This window comes from Ambystoma mexicanum, chromosome 6p (genome assembly GCF_040938575.1).
Source record: "Ambystoma mexicanum isolate Mex_15411 chromosome 6p, UKY_AmexF1_1, whole genome shotgun sequence".
Classification (NCBI taxonomy): Eukaryota; Metazoa; Chordata; class Amphibia; order Caudata; family Ambystomatidae; genus Ambystoma; species Ambystoma mexicanum.
Genome location: NC_090935.1, coordinates 21,852,084 through 21,870,758, shown reverse-complemented (window position 1 = coordinate 21,870,758; position 18,675 = coordinate 21,852,084). Strand labels below are relative to the sequence as shown.

The 18,675-nt window shown below is 47.6% G+C and overlaps 1 long non-coding RNA gene across 1 annotated transcript in view; it reads right to left on the bottom strand.

Annotated features, from left to right (window-relative positions):
• Positions 1 to 6,706: 6,706 nt before the first annotated feature.
• Positions 6,707 to 18,675, bottom strand: part of LOC138511155 (uncharacterized) — a 38,815-nt gene continuing 26,846 nt past the window's right edge. The window contains exon 2 of the long non-coding RNA XR_011280578.1: positions 6,707 to 8,558. This is a non-coding gene — a long non-coding RNA (uncharacterized lncRNA). The remainder of the gene's footprint in view (positions 8,559 to 18,675) is intronic.

Below are 18,675 nucleotides of genomic sequence, written 5' to 3'. Positions count from 1 at the left end.
GGCTTTTTCCCTGGCATTGGGGGCGGACTCCCTGTGGGTCTGCCAAGCAGATTGCTAACTGGCAAGGTGGCCTCCAGAAGAGTCCGTCCTAAGCTCTGCAAAAAAAGGCTAGAAGGCGCCTGGAGGGATAGAAGGACGATATCTACAGAGAGCTCCTCAGAAGGACCAGAAACAGGTGAGGAGGAGGAAGGGGTGGGAATTCCGGGCATTGACCAAAGCAAAGAACCCTCCAAATCTGAGATCGGAATCCTGTGTCTTTCAGTGCTTCAACCCTCAGTCTCCAAGTAGGAACCCTAGCCCAGGGAGGAAGAACCTACCATGTAACAATCAGCGGGCGTGGTCCAACAGAACCCTAGCTTTATACTCGGCCTGTGTAAACTCGCCCAACATTTCCTCTCCCACAAAAACATAATCTAACCTTGTATATAGGTTCTTCGGGACGGTATAGTGCAAGTATACTCGGTCTTGTGGATACATTCTCCTCTATACATCAGCTAACTTATTTGTATGTAACAGTGTGTTCAAAGCTTTGGCCGACGGGGTTGGATAAGCAAACTTGCTATCTGATCTATCGTCGGGTCCAAAGTACAATAACAATCTCCACCCCATACCATTGCCCCATCCCTATATGGGCTAATTTTAGGATGCAAAGATCTAAAGTAAGCTGCAGTATCTTGGTTTAGGGCCTACATATTAATATATTGCTCTACTTTCGACCAATCCCCTGTTTAATAACCATCCTGCCATCTCGGTCTACATATGTCTGGAGGAGTTTGAATGGGACCGATGCTGCTACCCAAATCAGCACCCCTCTAGCATTTGCCGAGTATGTGGCGCCCAGAGTAGCCCTGCTCCTTTTCCGTGCTATCATGTCTTGTTTCTCCTTAGTCAAGTGGGTTTCTTGCAAAAGCTCTATATCTATTTTCTGCCGTCTCAAATATGCCATCACCCGGTTCCTTTTAATATAACTGTTCAAGCCGCTCACGTTCCAGGTTGCTATGTTAAGTTCCCCCATATTCTCCAGTCCCTCTCCATCCCGTCTCTCTACTCACATTTCCACTCTTATTTCCCCGTGCATCACCATAGGCCAACTTCCCTTTAAATACCCCAACTCCCCTTCCTCAACACTCCCCAACCGTTCCCAACATTTGCCCAGCTCCAATATTGAATCTCAGGCATCTCTGCATCTCGCTACTTTCTCTGGCTTGTTGCCGGTACTCGGAATGCCGCGGGAGGATACTGCCCTGCTAGTATCCTAACTAAACTATTCAAAGTGGGTCAATAGTGCGATTCCTAGCACCGCTTATGGCTAAGCTGCCTCTGTGTTTCCTGCACTTAACAATAATAATAAAAACATATTTTTCCAGCTGAAGAGTCTCTATCGGATCATTATGCAGTAGCCCCCAAGTCCCACAAGAGTACATTAAAAGTCAAATTGCAGCCTCACTTATCACTTTCTTCTCCCTTCTGGTCTTCTTTCTCCATCAGCATGTTTTGCAAGTCCATCCACGCGTTCACATTTTCCGGGGTCTCAAAGAAGACCACACAATCTTTATGCAGGACCTTCATCTTCGTATATATGTTCATACAGCAACATATATTTGAGATTGGCTGCGCGTAACCTCCTTTTAACAGCTCCGTAGCTCATCCTCTGTTTCTGCACCAAAAAGGTATAATCTGGGTATGCTGTGATAGATGCTGACTCCCTGGGTCCAGCACAGTTGAGTTTACTATCTGTCTTCTCAGACTCACTGGCTGTGCTGAACTATTGGAGTTTCTTGTCTCAGGAGGCAAGGACGGCACCAAGAGCTTCTCCCTGCTTTGGCTATCAGCACGGGAGGGCCCTGTGTGCCGTTGACACCTGTCACTCCACACGCCAGCCGGACTTCCGGTTTTATGATTTCCCTTTCAGAGGCTTCACGGGTCTGAGTTGAAAAGGGCAAGGGCAATTCCCTCCTTGTCCTCCTTCCAGGTCTCTCTGCCTTTCTCCTCCATTCGAACTGCCAGTCTGGAATAGCTGCTTCATCGTGCTTTTGGCCTTGTTCGAAGTGTGCTTTCGTACTCTGCCTTTTATCCCTGTGGGGAAGAGAAAGTGCCGTCAGGTGTGTAGTTATTTTCAGTTGCCTGTCTCTGCCTTACCCATGTATTGGGACATGTCAGGTAAATGGCTCTGATATTAGTCAGTTGTCTGTCACAGTTTAGGAAAGTGTTCGTGTTGGAAAAGGGGTGCGGGTAGAACCTCTGAATATTATATGGGGCAGGACGGGGAAAGGTGCTATAGAGAAGAGGGTACCGTGCCTCACCCGTCGGCATCCCACTTCCACTCCCCGAGGACCCTTCATCCAGGTAATCCTCCCACACTGGTCCACCCCCAGGAAGTGGATCCAATAGCGATGGCCGTGTCCTAGCCACCTGGATGACAGATCCCCGGGGACTAGCGGGTGAGACACCTTCAGGTTTCTCACAATAGCGAGAGGGTAACCAGAACAAGTCACTGACGTTCAATGATGGTGCTTGTAGACGTTTCTTGTCAGCATTCCTCTTGCTGATCACCCAGTATTCTCACCCAGTATTCTTCCAGGACCTTTAAGGCCAATGCTTGACCAGTTTCACTCTTCTCCACAAGTCCTTCTACCGAAGGAACTGGAGCAGTTGTGGTGCAAATGGAAGGAAGGCAGGTGGGATGAAACCCGCAAGAGCAGAAAAACATGCTTACTTTAATAGCTGAATGGTCTGAATTATATGCAAATTCTGCATGAGGAAGCAAATCTGTCCATTTGTATTGTAAGCCTGAGGCAAAACAACGTAGGTATTGTTCGAGAGATTGAGCCTTTCGGTTTGTTTGTTGGATTGTGGGTGGTAATCAGAAGGCAGGGCTTGATTTATTCCCAGTAACTTGCATAAGGCGCCCCGAATCTTGCAGTATGTTGAGGTCCACGATCTGAGAGAATAGTAGTTGGTAGATTGTGAAGCCGAAAAATGGTCTGTATAAATATCCATGCCACGAGTTGGGCAGATGGATCTTGAGGCAGGGCAACAAAATGTTTAGTTAGGGAATCCACCGTCACCATTATTGTGGTTTGATCATAAGAGAGGGGAAGTTCACAGATGAAATTGGTACTTATGTGCTGCCAAGGTTGAGATGGTAGTAAAGGTTGCGTTAATTTGCCCAGAGGGAGTCTTTGTGAGTTTTTACTTTGCTGATAAGTAAGACAGGCTGTAACATAGTCCTGGACATCCTTTGCTGTGTTTGGCCTCAAAGGTGGCCAGATATGGTTTGCAGTGTGACCTTTATACCTCTATGACATGTCGTCTTCGTGTCATGACACATATACATTACTTCCTGTTGCAATGTGGGGGTGGGTATGAAGAGTAGATCTCCATAAAACAGAAGCTCCCTTTCTTTCAGTAAATTGTGTTTTTTTCATGGTGTCTTGAAAGGTGCCACCATGGGTTCTAGAGGATTCTTGCACTCGCTGAAGAAAAGTAGATACAAAGTACAGAAAGGAAGCCTTGGGGAGCAGTCTTTCTTGAGAGTTTGTCTTCTCATTTCCAAGGTTTATAGGAGAGGGCATCCACCATCTGATTTTCATTCCCTGGTAGAAATGTGGGCAGGAGATTATACTGAGAGAAGAAATATGCCCAGCGTGCCTGGCGAGTGATTTGACATTCATGCTGTTGAAAAATCTTTAAATTGCGGTGATCTGTTCTAATGGTAACTGGATATTTGGATCCGAGTAAAAGATTTTGCCATTCCTGGCATGCCCTCTTCATGGCTATGAGCTCCTTTTCTAATACAGCAGAATTTCGCTCGATGATGTCAGAAACATGTAAGCGATGGGATGTTCACAATCTTCTTCAAACTGTTGTTTGAGGACTGCTCCAATGGCAAAGTTAGAGGCATCTGTTTCCAAAGCAAAGCCCATGTTTTGATCAGGTAATCTCAGTTAACTCCTGAAAAGCCACACTGGCAGATCTGTTCCAAAGGAAATGTACCCCTTTCTTTAAGAGTGCTGTTAAGGGTAGGATCTGCATAGAAAAATTAGGGATACGTTTCCTGTAAAAATGCGTAAATCCAAGAAATAGTTGTATATCCTTAACGGAAGAGGGTTCCTTCCATTGTTTTATTGTGTGTACCTTCACAGGATCCATGGAGGCTCCTATACGAGAAAGAATAAACCCAAGATAACTTATTTCAGGTTGATGGAATTGACTTTCTCAATCTTAAACCTGGCATATAGGTGATTTTTCGCTAATCTGGACAATACTTCAGAGACGTGAAGGTGATGTTCCTGTAGGTCTTTGGAAAAAAATCAATATGTCGTCCAGATACACTACTTCCGAGAGTAGCTGCGCAATCAATGAGAGCTGGTACATCATGGAGTATGTGGTCAGGGAGATGTATCTCTACCTTAATCACCACCATGAGAGAATCCTAAGGAATAGGTGTCTGGGAACATAGGAATTCCCCCATGTCCGTCATTCCCTCTACGGACGGGGTCTTGCGTTACCAGCTGGCCTAGGAGGCCCTACTGTACATTCTCTGACTAGATGTTTATTTGAGCAGCAATACATGCAAAGGCACCAAGTTCTGTGGCGGTTCCTTTCCTCTGGGGTAAGAGGACCCCGAGACACGCCAATTTGCATCGGCCAGCTCCTCTTCTGCAGTGCTTCGAGGAGTGGTACGAGGTACATCCAGAGCTCTCTGTAGTCTCCCCCTTCTCTTTCGGGACTACGTTTGCGTAGTCGATAATCAATCTGTAAGGTCAAGGCAATCATCTCCTTCAGGTTGGGAGACTGGGGTACCCTAGAGAGTTCATCTTTAACATTCATCCGACGTTCGGTTCTTCAGTGCTGCAGCCGCAGCACACATCTCTGTACAGTTTCTGGCGACCTCGGCTTGACCACTGGAGTGAACCTCGGATGCCCTCCAATTCTGGACCCTCTTCGTTAGCTTCTGGTGGCAGGGAACCCACCGGCAGACCTTCCTCTGCACACAGCAACTATGGACTCTCTCCGGCAGGAAAAAGTGGTCAGTGATGATGACAAGGATGTCTGTTGAAATGTTCTTAGGCAGTTTGGAACTTTCGCAGCTTGGGGTGTCCAGTAGCACTATGACAGGGTACCCCCTCTTCTGTGCGGTAGACAGCAACGGCTTCCTGCGATCACAAAATGCACCTCCAGACCCTGGGTGACACCAATGGACTTCTTCAACTTGAGATATCCAGGCACTCCTCTTCAGAACTCACAAAGACCCCTTCTCCAGACGGCAAGCACACAGGACTGGCTTCCACAGTAGCAGGTTGCATGATTGTCCCTTGTAACTCGAGAGAGTTCTCCTTTGCAGGTCCTCTCTGGATCAGTCCTTGGAAGAACACGGCAGCTTTTGGATTGCACTAAGAAAATGCAGCAGCAGACTTCTCCTCCAGCTGGAATTCAAGGAACAGCTTCTTCTTGCTTCAGCTTCTGAACAAATTGATGAGTGAGAGGGCCCTTTTTATACACATTGGTTCCCATTCACTCAGGCTGAGCCAGGCTCAGACAACCAATTATGCAGAAGGGCTGTCATGCAGGCAGGCAGCCAATCAAGCTCACAGGCAATCAGGCCATTCACTCAACTCAGACAACCATAGCAAATGTGGATTGGGGTAAGTACCCAGCCTTACAGCACACTGCACTGCATTCATGTCAGTTTCAGTCAGGGCTGTCTCAGTCATTGTGTCACACACAGAAAACAGACACCAACAACACAGAATGTGAGTTCACTTCAGACTCCATTCATACCGGTCTCACACCTAGGGTATGCCCTCAACACACAGCTCCTGGGAAGGCTCCAGTCCGTCTGACAGGAGGCAGCCCCAGAGCCATATATGGCATTTCCACCCAACAGCCAGTCAGGAGGAAGGAGCAGAGGGAGGGCTCCCCAGGACTTTGGGGACACAAGGTAAAAAGAAATAGAAACCAAAGGGGCCATCTTGCTTTCTGTCAGAAATACACTGATTCCTATGGCAGGGCCTGGGTGTCCCAAAAATGGAGGACACTCGGAGCCACTGCCAAGTCAGCATGTCACTGCCACTAGCCCGTACCCTGCTCTGTGGGCAACACACAGATGCCAGAAAACACACATAAGAGGTACAAGGGTATACCCCCACCCATGGGTGGCATAAGGGTATCCCATGCGTGTTGTTTGCCAAAAGGAAAACATGAAGAGCTGCACTGCTAGAGATCCAGGCTGGACCTCAGTGGATGAAAACAGAGAACCCACACACAGAGAAGTGGTAGGGCAAGGACTAGGAGGCTCTGTCCTTCCATAAGGCATTTCCAGCATCAACCAGGTCTGTGTGGTCATTCTTCTCTCCATATTCTGAGGCCTGGGAGATGAGGGTGATCTGAGGTCTATCTGTGATGCTATATCCTAAAGAAGAGCAGTGTTGCACAAAGCTCTCAGTAGACAACGGTGTGACAGATCATGGATGCTGCTGGTCAATTGCCCATACTGGCCTTGCATATTCCTGCCAAATCAATTGATTAATTATATCCTTCCAAAACCGCACCTACTCGAGGCACCTTCATGCGGGTCACTCCATGGCGCACAGGATATGGAAGGGAAAAAAAAATAAATGAAATAAATAATCACATTTTGAATTCAGAACCAGGTGAACTGAAGATCTCAGAAATGCAAAGCTGAAACATGTACATCAATAAGTCATCAATAAGTCATTTATTTGTCCATAAAGTGAGCGCTCTGTGGTTACTGCAACTGCAAACACAATGGTAATTGCCCAGCATCCTTCGTTTCTAAATATGGTACGCTGCCTCTGGGCGCAGAATTATTTCATAGTAGACTGTGTCGAGCACTAGCAAGGGATGCGATAACACACCTAGACATTACACCATGAATGGGGCTTTCCCCAGCAATGCACTGCCTTTCCCCAGTCAGTGTTACAATCTTCTATACTTACTCCTTCAATGTGTGACTTGTGGAACACAAAGTGTGTGCTGTAGACTGAACTAAAACAGGACGTGGTGGGGTCCATTTGCTGTATGGCCCACACCCATCCCTTCTTCAGACTGAGGTCTGCTACTGAACGCTCTTTCACTTTACCCTGTTTTTCTTCCCCTTTTAACCAGTAACGGGCATCAAATGCTACAATAGACTGAACACTTTCTTAGAACACCATATTAAAACCTTTGTAACAAACCTTTAACAGGACTATTAACACCTTTAAACACAGACGTGAAATGCAAGACTGACATAAACCTGGTCCTCGCTACATCACCAACAAGAGAAGAGCTTTGCAGCAGAGAACTAGAGGAGAAAGGTTGAGTCCTAGACCTCTGGGCCAGGTGGGGCGAGGTGTACATGGGCGGTGCCGGCCACTTGTGCACCCAAATAAGATCTCGGACAGGTACAGTGCCCTTCCATTGGGATGAGATAAGGAAAGTGTTCACAATCAGCTACTTTGGTATATAGCCCATCACCACTGGTAATCCAAAAAAGCCTGCAGTTTCCAGCCAAGGAGACCATCCCATCACCCCATTGCCTCTGTTGGAGGGGTATCAGGATTTTTGAAGTGGTGAATCGAGCTTCTGTGGAACAGGGGCGACATGCCTTTCCAAAGAGGGGAAACGGTGCACAAACCTTTGCCGGCAGGCACACGATTTTGGCTGCCGGTCATGGCAAGCTCCAGGGATAAGACACAGCGGATGCTGCCGAACCGGAGACAAAGCTCCATCTTTCTGAATAGCTTTCAACATCTTGCTCAGATCCCTTTGAGTGGAGGATGGAAAGAGCCGGACTGCTCCCACTACTTCCGGCCATTTCCCATGCCGCCACAGCCTAGCAAGCTCAGATTGGTCTAGACCCTCCAGCTAGCTCTTCATCGACAGCCTTTTTCAGCAGCTCCAAGTTGGCATCAGTAATGTACTGTTTGCCCTTGACTTGGTGAATGACACCCCGCAGCTTGGCATCGGAAGTACAGCGAAGCTTTGCCAAGGGGAAGACGCCTCTCTGTTCCAGTTTAGACCTGAGCAGCTGCATGTAGCCTTCAGGCAGCAATGCTGTGGCATAATAATAGCAGTACATGATCTCTCGCTTCTCCTTTAATGGCCACTGAAACCTGCACATCTCTGGAGCCTTGTTCCCGAGCAGCACGGGCTTGGCGTTTGGGTGGTTCTGCTGGTGCTCGATCAGATGGCTCTTGTAAATGAATCTTTTCACACACTTGGTACATTTATACGCTGAACGCGATGCATGCAGTCTCTCATGCAGGCTGAGCTCGGTCTTGTTGAGGAATCGCATCCCGCACTCCGAACACTGGCATGGTTCCTCTGACTTGTGCATCTCTTGGTGCTTTGTAAATTTGGTGTAACTGTGCACGGTTTGCCCACACTGGCTGCAGATGTAGGAGGCCTCGTCGAGCCGGGCTGCCTCGTGTGGAGATGGCGGGGGGGAGATTTCCTTCCTGCCATCTGGACACTCTCCTGTGAGGGTGATCATCTTTTGGGCACCTCTTCCCGGATGCTTCTGGCTGCTGCGCTTGCTCATGAGTCCTTCTCTGCTAGACACAACAAACATGAATTACCGCAAATTAAAAACTGCATTAAATTAATCACGCAATTAAACAAAGAGAAACTGGCTTTAACTTAGCACTAGTAATAACACAACAAACTGATAATTGAACATTTCAGTTTCATGATGCGCCCCCTACTAACAATGCAGAATTTGACAAAGATGTAAAACAATTTATGAAAACACAAATCACTGTGCTCACAGTGGAACTGGGCTAAAGAAAAGAGACTAGCTGGCAGGCCATACTCAACAGAAGTTAAGATGGCAAATGTTTAGCCAGCAGACACGGTTTAATTAAGCCTGATCCTAAAATGTAACTAACACTGTGCCAAACACAATAAGGGGTGCCCACAAAAGTAATTATGCAGAAAATACATAAAAATAAGAATGGGAGACATCTGGGTCATGAACCCCACACCTTCACCCTGGTACTACCACCGCATCATTTGGAAAACCACACTGCCAAGAAGGCAAAAGGTGGTGGTGCCAGCAAATGAGGGTCAGTGTACCCCACAGGAAGTAAAGAATGTTGGCTTACTGAGACTCAAGAGCAACAGAGGGGAAGACTACTACAAAGGCTTTCAGAAATCTGCAGCGGGTCTGAATTCAAAATGGTCACTGCAGTTACGCAAGCTTTTTCCTTTTCAGATTACCACTTTACGCTTCTTTCGTCATGTTTTTTTTTTTGTTCGAGTGCCTGCGATTTAATTAAACCTAGTGGTTTGGACTATGTTCTTTAGCCAGTCATATAGTGTCTCCTACTTCCCCATTGTCGAGTTCATAGTCACCAATAGTTAGACAATCCCCGGTATTGCCTGGAGAATCAGTCAGGAGTGTTGGGGGGCAATCATCATTTCAGCGGGCTCATTGCTCTGCTCGTCTGATTCTACTTGGGATTGATCCCAAATGAATGTCTGTCGATTGGTTGTCAGGCTGTGATCTTCGGTATGAGCACACAGAACTACATTAACCAGCTAATAAGGCCCATTTATTTTATACCTGTTGGTTTTTGTTTTAAGTATTGCAGGCAGAGTCTAAATAGCGCTTTCAAGATCATTAATACTTCCGAATCAGGTTGATCATTCTCTGTCGACTCTGAGGAGCTGTAGGAGAGGTCAAATGCAGGTGAAGACGCATATATGCTTTCCGCTATGCGTTCTTAATCCGGGGATTTATCCCACTAATTGCTGCAATACCCATTATGTTACCCACACTGAGGGCATCATTGGTTTTTTGGGTTGATTACTTGAAGAAAATCACCTAGTGAATTACGCTGTAAGCACATATTTAGCAGCGAGTTGCTATCAACTGGTGCCAACATCGATGAGTCTTCAGGTATTGGTGCAAATTACTCTTCCAATTACACCCTGACTGATGTCCCTGCAGCCAGATTTGTTGGTGTGGCTAAAGCAGCTGGCTTTAGAAGTGCTGTTATTTTACTCAGCTCTGATCGTAAAGTGTTCTGTGCAGGATTTCCCTCAACGCTCCCGATACCTTAAGCAGAGGTGATAGCATGCAATGTGCTGCATATTCCTACTTGTGTCTGCTACAAGGCTCTTCCTGGCACTGCGTGCGCTTCTCAATTGACACACTTTGCGAGTTGCCAGCATGGTAAAAATTATAGACAATTAAATGGCTAATCACCACTCAGCTCACAACTCAACTTCCACAAATGCCCTTGCACTCTGAGCACTCTGCGAGTATCCGAGTATCAGCTTTTAAGGTGAGTAATGCCTCCAGCAGAAACAGTGAGCAGACAACCGGCTCTGGATACAGTGCGGCAGCTTTTCCTGCCACAAATGCCCTTGCACTCTGAGAGTATCCGAGTATCAGCTTTTAAAGGTGAGTCATGCCTCCAACAGAAACAGTTACAGACTCTGGGCTCTGGATACAGTGCTGCAGCTTCTCCTGCCACAACTGCACTTACACTCTGGGTGCTCCATGAGTATCAGCTTTTAAAGGTGAGTCATGCCTCCAGCAGAAACAGTGAACAGACACCCGGCTCTGGATACAGTGCGGCAGCTTTTCCTGCCACAACTGCACTTGCACTATAGGCACTGATGGTTTTACAGTGGGTTTTAAAGAGGATTGCAAATATGGCTATGTTGGAAAGGATATTGCTATACAGACTAATGCTCCCAACGTCATGGACATTTCCCTGTGTATCGAGGAAGAGGTGATCGTCATGGAACAATGTTATTATCCTCCACTCCCGCCAGAGGATGGGAGCCCGGTCGAGGCACGACAGGAGGGCATTTTGCTCCTGTCTCTGCCAAGCCTGAGTGTCATTCAGGTGGCTGAGATCTTAATGGCAGAGGTACGACCAAAGTATTTTAGTAGTTCCTCAGGAAGAGGAGGGCGTCCAAATAGTCGGGTTTATGATTTTTCACAATAGAAACTCTAAAAAGGGGGGCAGTAATACTAATGTGGGGACAAGAAAAATCAAACAACAAAGAAGTAGTAAAAAAAAAAAATGAACATGACTCGAGGATCTAAGTAGTTCCTTTGTCACTTATTGGGTCATGGCCAATTCACTGCAGATAGGGTGCCTTCTGTACAGTCCTCCCCACCCCCGGTTATCACTGGGATGTCGGTAGTTGGTCCTTGTATAGCGACTGAATAAACACGAGGGGTGTGGGTTGCTTAGCAAGGATTAATTTAGGTTATGCCCAAGCATCATTTAGTAACATGAAAAGAAAAAGGGGCAGGAAAACCAAAACATGATTTGCTCAGCCCAGCATTTATAATGCTCGTGAGAGATCTTGCGATCTATGATATCACAGGAGCTAAAAGGAAAAGAAGTTGCTGATTCCATCCAGTCACGTTTTTCTAGAAAGCAATTCTGCCTTCCTAAATTGTCAAACAGATTTAGACTGGTTGCCTGGGCCTGACATGGAGCAGAGGAACAACGAGACAAAAGAAGATCAGAGAAGGTTCTTTCTGTTCCTGCCTGTCTTGGGTTCCAGCCGGTCTAATAGTGGATAGAATAAGAAGGCGGCAAATTACTAATATTTCCACTATTTGTTCCCTCATTTGATAGTGCCTGATTGACTGACAGCCCAGGCGCCATACTGTTTGTAAGTGATCGTGGTATGGACAGGGTGATCAGTGCAAAGAGAAGGTCTTGCTACTTATGAATGTCAAAATGCGGGGTAAAGTCAATTCCCTGACAGTTTTAAGGCAACATTTGCTTTATTGGCCACTACTGAGGGTGAATATACCCCAATTAGAAAGTTAACTGACTTGAGAACTAAAATATTGTGCTATGAAGACTAAGCCAGGGGGATGGACACAAAGGTTTTGTGGTCTCCCTATAGCTTTAACGTGGTATGCAGTAGGAACCTTCCTACCATCTCCACCTATGTGTCAACTGGGTTTCGGTGGCATGTGTAGTTAGTGCCGACTTCTTCAGGACTGCCTTCGTGGTTAGCTGCAAGGCTTATCTGCTTCCAGAGCGTGGCTATGTGTTTATTGGCCACTCGTACTACGTATCCAATATTCAATTGTAAAAGTGGAACAACCTCACCTCAAACTGGTTTAAGGAGACATTCAAACTGACCCAACGAACCCCGTAGGTGGGGTGACGCAGACATAGGTTGCCTTAAACTTGGAAGATATGGAAACGGAGGGTAGATAGAGCTTTGTCATATCAATTTTGAGCGGGTGCTCATCACCCCACCCACAACAGGGAGCCATCGAAGATGCCAATTGTTACTCTTGAAGAATGAAGGCGTTTGGCTAGCCTAAAGCAAGTGCCTGCACTCTCAGTGGAGAATAGTGTTAAATGCACTGCCCCCTCTTTTTCTAATCGACTAATTCTAGAGACGTTACCATTGCACTAAGAGCCCATCACCCTGAATAGAACAAACATGTTTCGCCTCTTAAAGAGTGTGCCATCTCTAGCACAACTTGAGTTTAGGGATATCGATTGTGTTGAATTTTGGAATGATTATCAGCTTGACAAGGTTATATTACACTTTAATTCAAGTCTTGTTAAAGATCAAGTCCCTGGTATAGCTGACTGCATTAGATCTTTGGGCTTTGACATTTCCATATTTTTCCCTAGACATATTATAAGTACATCCCCTAAAGTGCCACCTCCCCAAAATCTTCTGAACTCTCGCTTTGACAGCATCCCGTCTTTACAGATTAAATGTTTTAGAGGGGAGAATACGAAGAGGCAGATAACTAACTTTGCTGTGGGGGTAAGAGAATGGAAGATAATGACAATTGGATCTGGCTGGCATTAGCCTTGGATACGAGGCATAGTACAATCTAAGAGCTAAATCTACTAAAGAGATTCAGTTCATTTCCTGGAACACTAGATGTTTTGTACATCATTTCCGAGAAGGGAGTGTCAATCAGCTGGCTGTGAATGTCATCTGTCTCCAGGAGATATGGCTTCCAACTGCTCTGATTGTAGATGGTTTTACCTTATTTTTGTCCCCGGCACACAAAGGCGATGCAGGGCGTCCTGCATCAGGTTCTCTCGTAAGGATAAAAAATAATTAGCGTGTTCAAGCAGCACTATTTGGTCAGCTTTATGCATTTGTTCAGGCGATAAAGTTAAAATGGCACCCTTATATCCTCTCATACAGCGCACTTTGCTCATTAATCTATACTGGAATCCTACGAAGATCCCCAAGTGGAAGAGAGAAAGCGAAGCAAAAAGGAAGGTCTTCAACTGCTTCCAGAACCCGAGATGGTCCTACTCAAGTTTGAGAGAGTTCCAGTGGGAGGCCCTAGCCAAGGACAGAGACCCACCTCACACTCACTGCCTGGAGAAGCGTCTGACCCTCAGAGATTTGGCGGTGGATGAGCGAAGGGCTTAAGAAGGAAGATGCCTAGGAAGAGAGAGTTTTATGTAGCGTGGTCCCCTGCCCCAGAAAGCCTTGTGGGCGATGCAGAGGGTCTTGAAATTGATCCTCCCAACCACGGGGAGCCAGTGGTGAGTTATCAGGCTTGAGGAGATACAATCCCTGGGCTTGAGGCCTAGGACAAGTCTTGCAGTCCTGTTCTGGATTAGTTGAAGAGGGTGCAGAGTAGAGGTAGGAAGATTTAGAAAGAGGCTGTTGCAGTAGTCCAGCCTAGAGAGGACCGGGGCACTGGAGACAGTAGGCTTCTGAGGGAAAGTGAGAAAAGGCAAAATACCTCTGAGGGGGTGCACCTGACAGTGAGACTTCTTAGAGATGTGAGGAGTGAATTAGAGGGTAGAGTCGAAGATGCCCCCAAGGTTCTTAGCCTCACAGGATGGAGGGGTAGAGGGCACAGAGTGGGCGGCCAGACAGAGCGAGGGAAGGCGCGAGCAGGTGTCCCAATGACGAGGCTCTCAGTCTTACTGGCATTAAGGCAGAGACTGTTGGAGGCACACCATTCGTGAATTGCGGACAGACGGTTTGGTATGAGAGAAGGAGCAGAAAAGGCTGTGGGGAGCCTGAACGAGAGCTGGGCGTCATCCGCATAACACTGAAAGTTGGAGCAAAAGGTTGAGATGCGGTGGGTCAGAGGTGCCAGGTAGTGATTAAAAGCCAGGGAGATAGGTTAGAACCCTGGGGAACACCACAAGTAGAGAGAGAAAGATAGATGAGAGGAAAGACCCAAGTTGGACCTGGGAGGGTCGATCAGTGAGAAAGGAGGTCAACCAGGCCAGGGCCTGTCCAGAGATACGGGAGAAAAAACAGACTGTTTTCGGAAAAAACTACTGTGGTTGAGGGCAAGGTTAATTCTAAATGAAGAGGGCTGTGAAGGAAGGACAGACAGAAAGGATAGAGTGGAATTCTAGCTATCCCTTCCTCCTATCCACACCTTAGCCTAGGTACCGCTAATATACACCTATTAAACAGGGGATAGGATAAGAAGGTAAACTACTTTCTTCTATCAGTTGTAAAACATCCAGCCTTGTACTATTAATGCCCATCAGCCACTCTCTTCCACTATGTGTATGTATTGAAGAGACAAATAGCCAGACAATAAAAAGCAGTGCCTCACTGTTCTTGGGTACAGCCGTCCACTAGGGTATTCACCATTTTAATGGCCTAGTGAATTGCCTGTAAACCAGGTGCACTGTGTTTACAAAGACACAAAATACAAGGCTGGATGTTTTACAACTGATAGAAGAAAGTAGTTTACCTTCTTATCCTATCCCCGGTTTAATAGGCGTATATTAGCGGTACCTAGGCTAAGGTGTGGATAGGAGGAAGGGATAGCTAGAATTCCACTCTATCCTTTCTGTGCTTTCTTCACAGCCCTGTTCCTTTAGAATTAACCTTTCCCTCAACCACAGTAGTTTTTTCCGAAAACAGTCTGTTTTTTCTCTTGTTTTTTCAGAAATCGAACACATTAGGCTATAACCAAATCACACTACAGATGTGTTCTGCCCCATTTTTGTGTTATACAGTATCTAGAGTGAGTTAGGGCAGTACCCTGTTAACTCATTCCATGCCCCCCCATCTCAGGTTAATTCCTGTCCAGAGATACCCAGATTGTCACGCAGACAGTTGAGCAGGATGGCGTGGTTGACCATGTCAAAGGCAGAGTATAGATCAAGGAGGATGAGTTCGGAAGGAAGATTAGAGTCAAGGGCAGAGAGCAGGTCTTCGCAGGTGTTCAGGAGAGCAGTTTCTGTGCTTCTGGCTGCTCTGAAGCCAGACTGATGATCATGGAGACAACCAACAGATTCAGTATGTAGATTAAGCTGGAAGATGGCCAGCTTTTCCAAGAGTTTGCCCAGGAAAGGAGTGATGAAGATGGAGTGATAGTTTGCCGGGGAGGAAGGATCGGAAGATGGCTTCTTAGGAAGAGTGTGCAAAAGGGAGTGCTTGAGGGGAGGCAGGAAGGCACCAGTGGCAAAGGAGTAATTGCAGAAATCGGCCAAGGCTGGGGCAAGGGTTTCGATGTAGTCCTTAATGGTTCTGGAGGAACAGGGTTGCACCTGGTTTGACAAGACTGTCATAGATTGGACTAGAAACCTAGTCGGGGGTGAACAGGGTGAAGGAAGAGAAAGGCAGAGGAGAAACAACCGGAGAAGGGCCAGGAATGAGGAGGAAAGAAAGGACAGAATGTCCTGAATTTTAGTAGTGAAATGAGATGCCAAAGCTGTGCAGAAGGCCTGGGACGGAACAGGGGAGGTAGAGACTGCAGCAGGATTGGCCAGCTCCTGCAGATTTTGAAAGGTTCGGTTGAGTTGTTAGAGGCCGCAGAGACACAGGCTTGGAACGTAGACTTTTTTTCTTAGACAAGACAGAGGGTCTGTATTGCCTTTAGAGCAGGCAGCAGGCCAGTTTGTCAGAGGATGCACCTGATGGCCCTCCACTTCCTCTCAGCCATCCTACACTTGCGATTAAGATTGGCGAGGTCACAATCATACCAAGAGTTGCACTTGGATGCAGGCTTCAAACTGACCCTCATAACAGGGACAATGATATCAAGAGTGTTAGAGATAGAGCAATTAAGGTTACAGAGGGCTGTGTCAGTGTGTGAATCAGCCAAAGATGTAGGAGGAGAGAAAGTAGCAGTGAAAGCCTCCACTGACATGCGCTTCATGGGCCGGATGACAGAAGGTGGGTGGCAGTGCTGGGGTCAGAAAACGACAGGTGAGAGGAGAGAAGGAAGTGGTCAGTCCAAGAGTGAGGAGTAGTGAGGGAGCTGGAGAGGGGGAGGTCTGAAGAGATCAGAACATCCAGAGTGTGCCCTATAGAGTGAGTCGGGCCAGAGGGTAAAATGGAAAGGGAAAGAGTCACAGAGGTTGAGAAAGAGCCTCGAAGAGGAGTAAGCGTCCAGATGGATGCCGAGGTCTCCCAAGGAGGAGAAGTTGAGAGGCAAAGAGGAAGGAGGCGAAGTCAGCCCACTCTGAGAGGAAGAGTGCAACCTAGCCAGGTGGCCTGTAGTTGGTGGCCACAGTGAGAGAGGGGACAGGACAGGACGAGAGAGAGACTGCAGACAAGGCATTCAAATGAAGAGTAGGCCTGCGTAGGAATGATAGAAGCAGGGATCCACTCCGGAAAGATCAGGGCTACGCCCCCACCAGACCGGTTGGTTCTGGGTTCGGAGAGGATCTTGTAACAGTCAGCAAGGAGAGTGTCAGAGCTGGCCGTAAACCAAGTCTCAGTAAGATATGATAAGGCATTAATAAAACGCCTATACACAAGTGTTTCAAGGTGCGAAAAGGCAAGGGAGAGGGAGGGGGAACAAAGGGAGAACAAAAACAACGATCTTAGACATTGAGATCACGCAGGTACAGAGGAGCGGGGGGGGTTGGGAGGCTGGACAAGTGCAGGACATGGAATCAACACAACAGGTAGTGCAGCTAACAGGTGGCAAATGTGGGTGTTAGAAGTGCAGAAAAGGGGACTGTAGGGTCACAGATACAGACCACAGGTGCAGGGGGTGCCAGGAGGCAGTGCGGGTATGCAGCTGAACGGGCAGAGACCTGGGCCTGAGCTCAGAGGGTAGCCAGTTGACCAGTGCATGCATCAGACAGGAGATCAGGAGAGGAAGAGTGAAGGCAGAAGCAAAGAGGAAGGTCTTGAGGTGCTTCTAGAACCGGAGATGGTTCTGCTCAAGTTTCAGAGAGGCAGGGAGGCTGTTCCAGAGTGAGGAACCAGCCGAAGAAAGAGATCTGCCCCCAACTCGTTGCTTGGAGAAGCGGCTGGCCCTCAAGGAGTTGGAGGTGGAGGAGCGAACGGCTCGAGTAGGAAGATATTTCCGTAGCGAGAGTTGGAGGTATTGCGGTCCCAGGCCCCGGAAAGCCTTGTGGACAATGCAGAGGTTCTTTAACTTGATCCTTGCAGCCACTGGAGAGATTTCAGAGCTGGAGAAATAAGATTCCTGGGCTTGAGGCCAAGGACAAGTCTCGCCGTCCTGTTCAGGATGAGTTATAGAGGACGTATAGTAGAGGCAACTAGATTTAGAAAGAGGCTGTCGCAGTAGTCCAGCCTAGAGCGAACCAGAGCTCTGGAGACAGCGAGCTTCTGGGGGAAGTGAGGAAAGGAAGAATAACTCTAAGGAGGTGCAGCTGGTAGTTTGACTTCTTAGAGACGTCAGAGATGTGAGGAGAGTGTGGAGTCAAAGATGACCCCGAGGTTCTTCGCCTCACAGGTGGGAGCAGGAAGAGAGCCCAGATTGGGCGGCCAGAGAGTGACAGGAAAGGAAGGTGCTGGTGAGCCGATGAGGAGGATCTCTGTCTTACTGGCATTAAGGCAGAGATCATTGGCGGCACACCACTCCTGGATTGCGAACAGACCATCCGGGATGAGAGAGGGAGAAGAGTCGGCTGAGGGGAGCCTGAAAGCGAGCTGAGTGTCATCTGCATAGCACTGAAAGTTGGGGCAGAGAGCAGCTATGCGGTGGGTGATAGGTGGCAGGTATTGGTTGAACAGCTAGGGAGAAATATTAGACCCCTGAGGAACACCACAGATAGAGGAGAGGAAGGACCGAAGTTGGACCTGGGAGGGTCGGTCAGAGAGAAAGGAGGTCAGCCAGGCCAAGGCCTGATCAGTGATACCCAGGTTATCATGGAGCAGGTTGAGCAGGATAGCATGGTTGACCGTATCAAAAGCAGAAGAGAGGTTGAGTAGGATGAGGACAGAAGGGTAGTTAGTATCAAGGATTGAGAGCCGATCTTCACGGATGTTCAGAGCAGTTTCCGTGCTTCTGGCCGTTCTGAAGCCAGACTGATGGTCATGAAGACAACCAACAGATTCAGTGTGAAGTGTAAGACAGGAGGGGGTCGGCTGAGGGTTTCATAAGAAGAGGGTGCATAAGAGAGTGCTTCAGGGGGGAAGGGAAGGTTCCAGTGGCGAAAGAGTGGTTGCAAAAGTCGGCCAATGCTGGAGCGATGGTGTCAATGTGGTCCTTGATGGTTTTGGATGAACTGTGGAGAACCTGTTTTGACGAGGCTTTCATAGATCGGACTTGTCAAAAGACCTCGTTAGGGGTGAACAAAGGAAAGGAAGAGAAGGGAGGAGAGGTGGCCGCGGAATAGCCAGAGGTACAGGGAAAAGTAGAAGAAGAATGAGGAGAGGAAGAGCGGGTGGACAGGATGTCCTGGGTTTTAGAGATACAATGACTAGCCAAAGCCGTGCAGAGGGCATGGGAGGGGACAG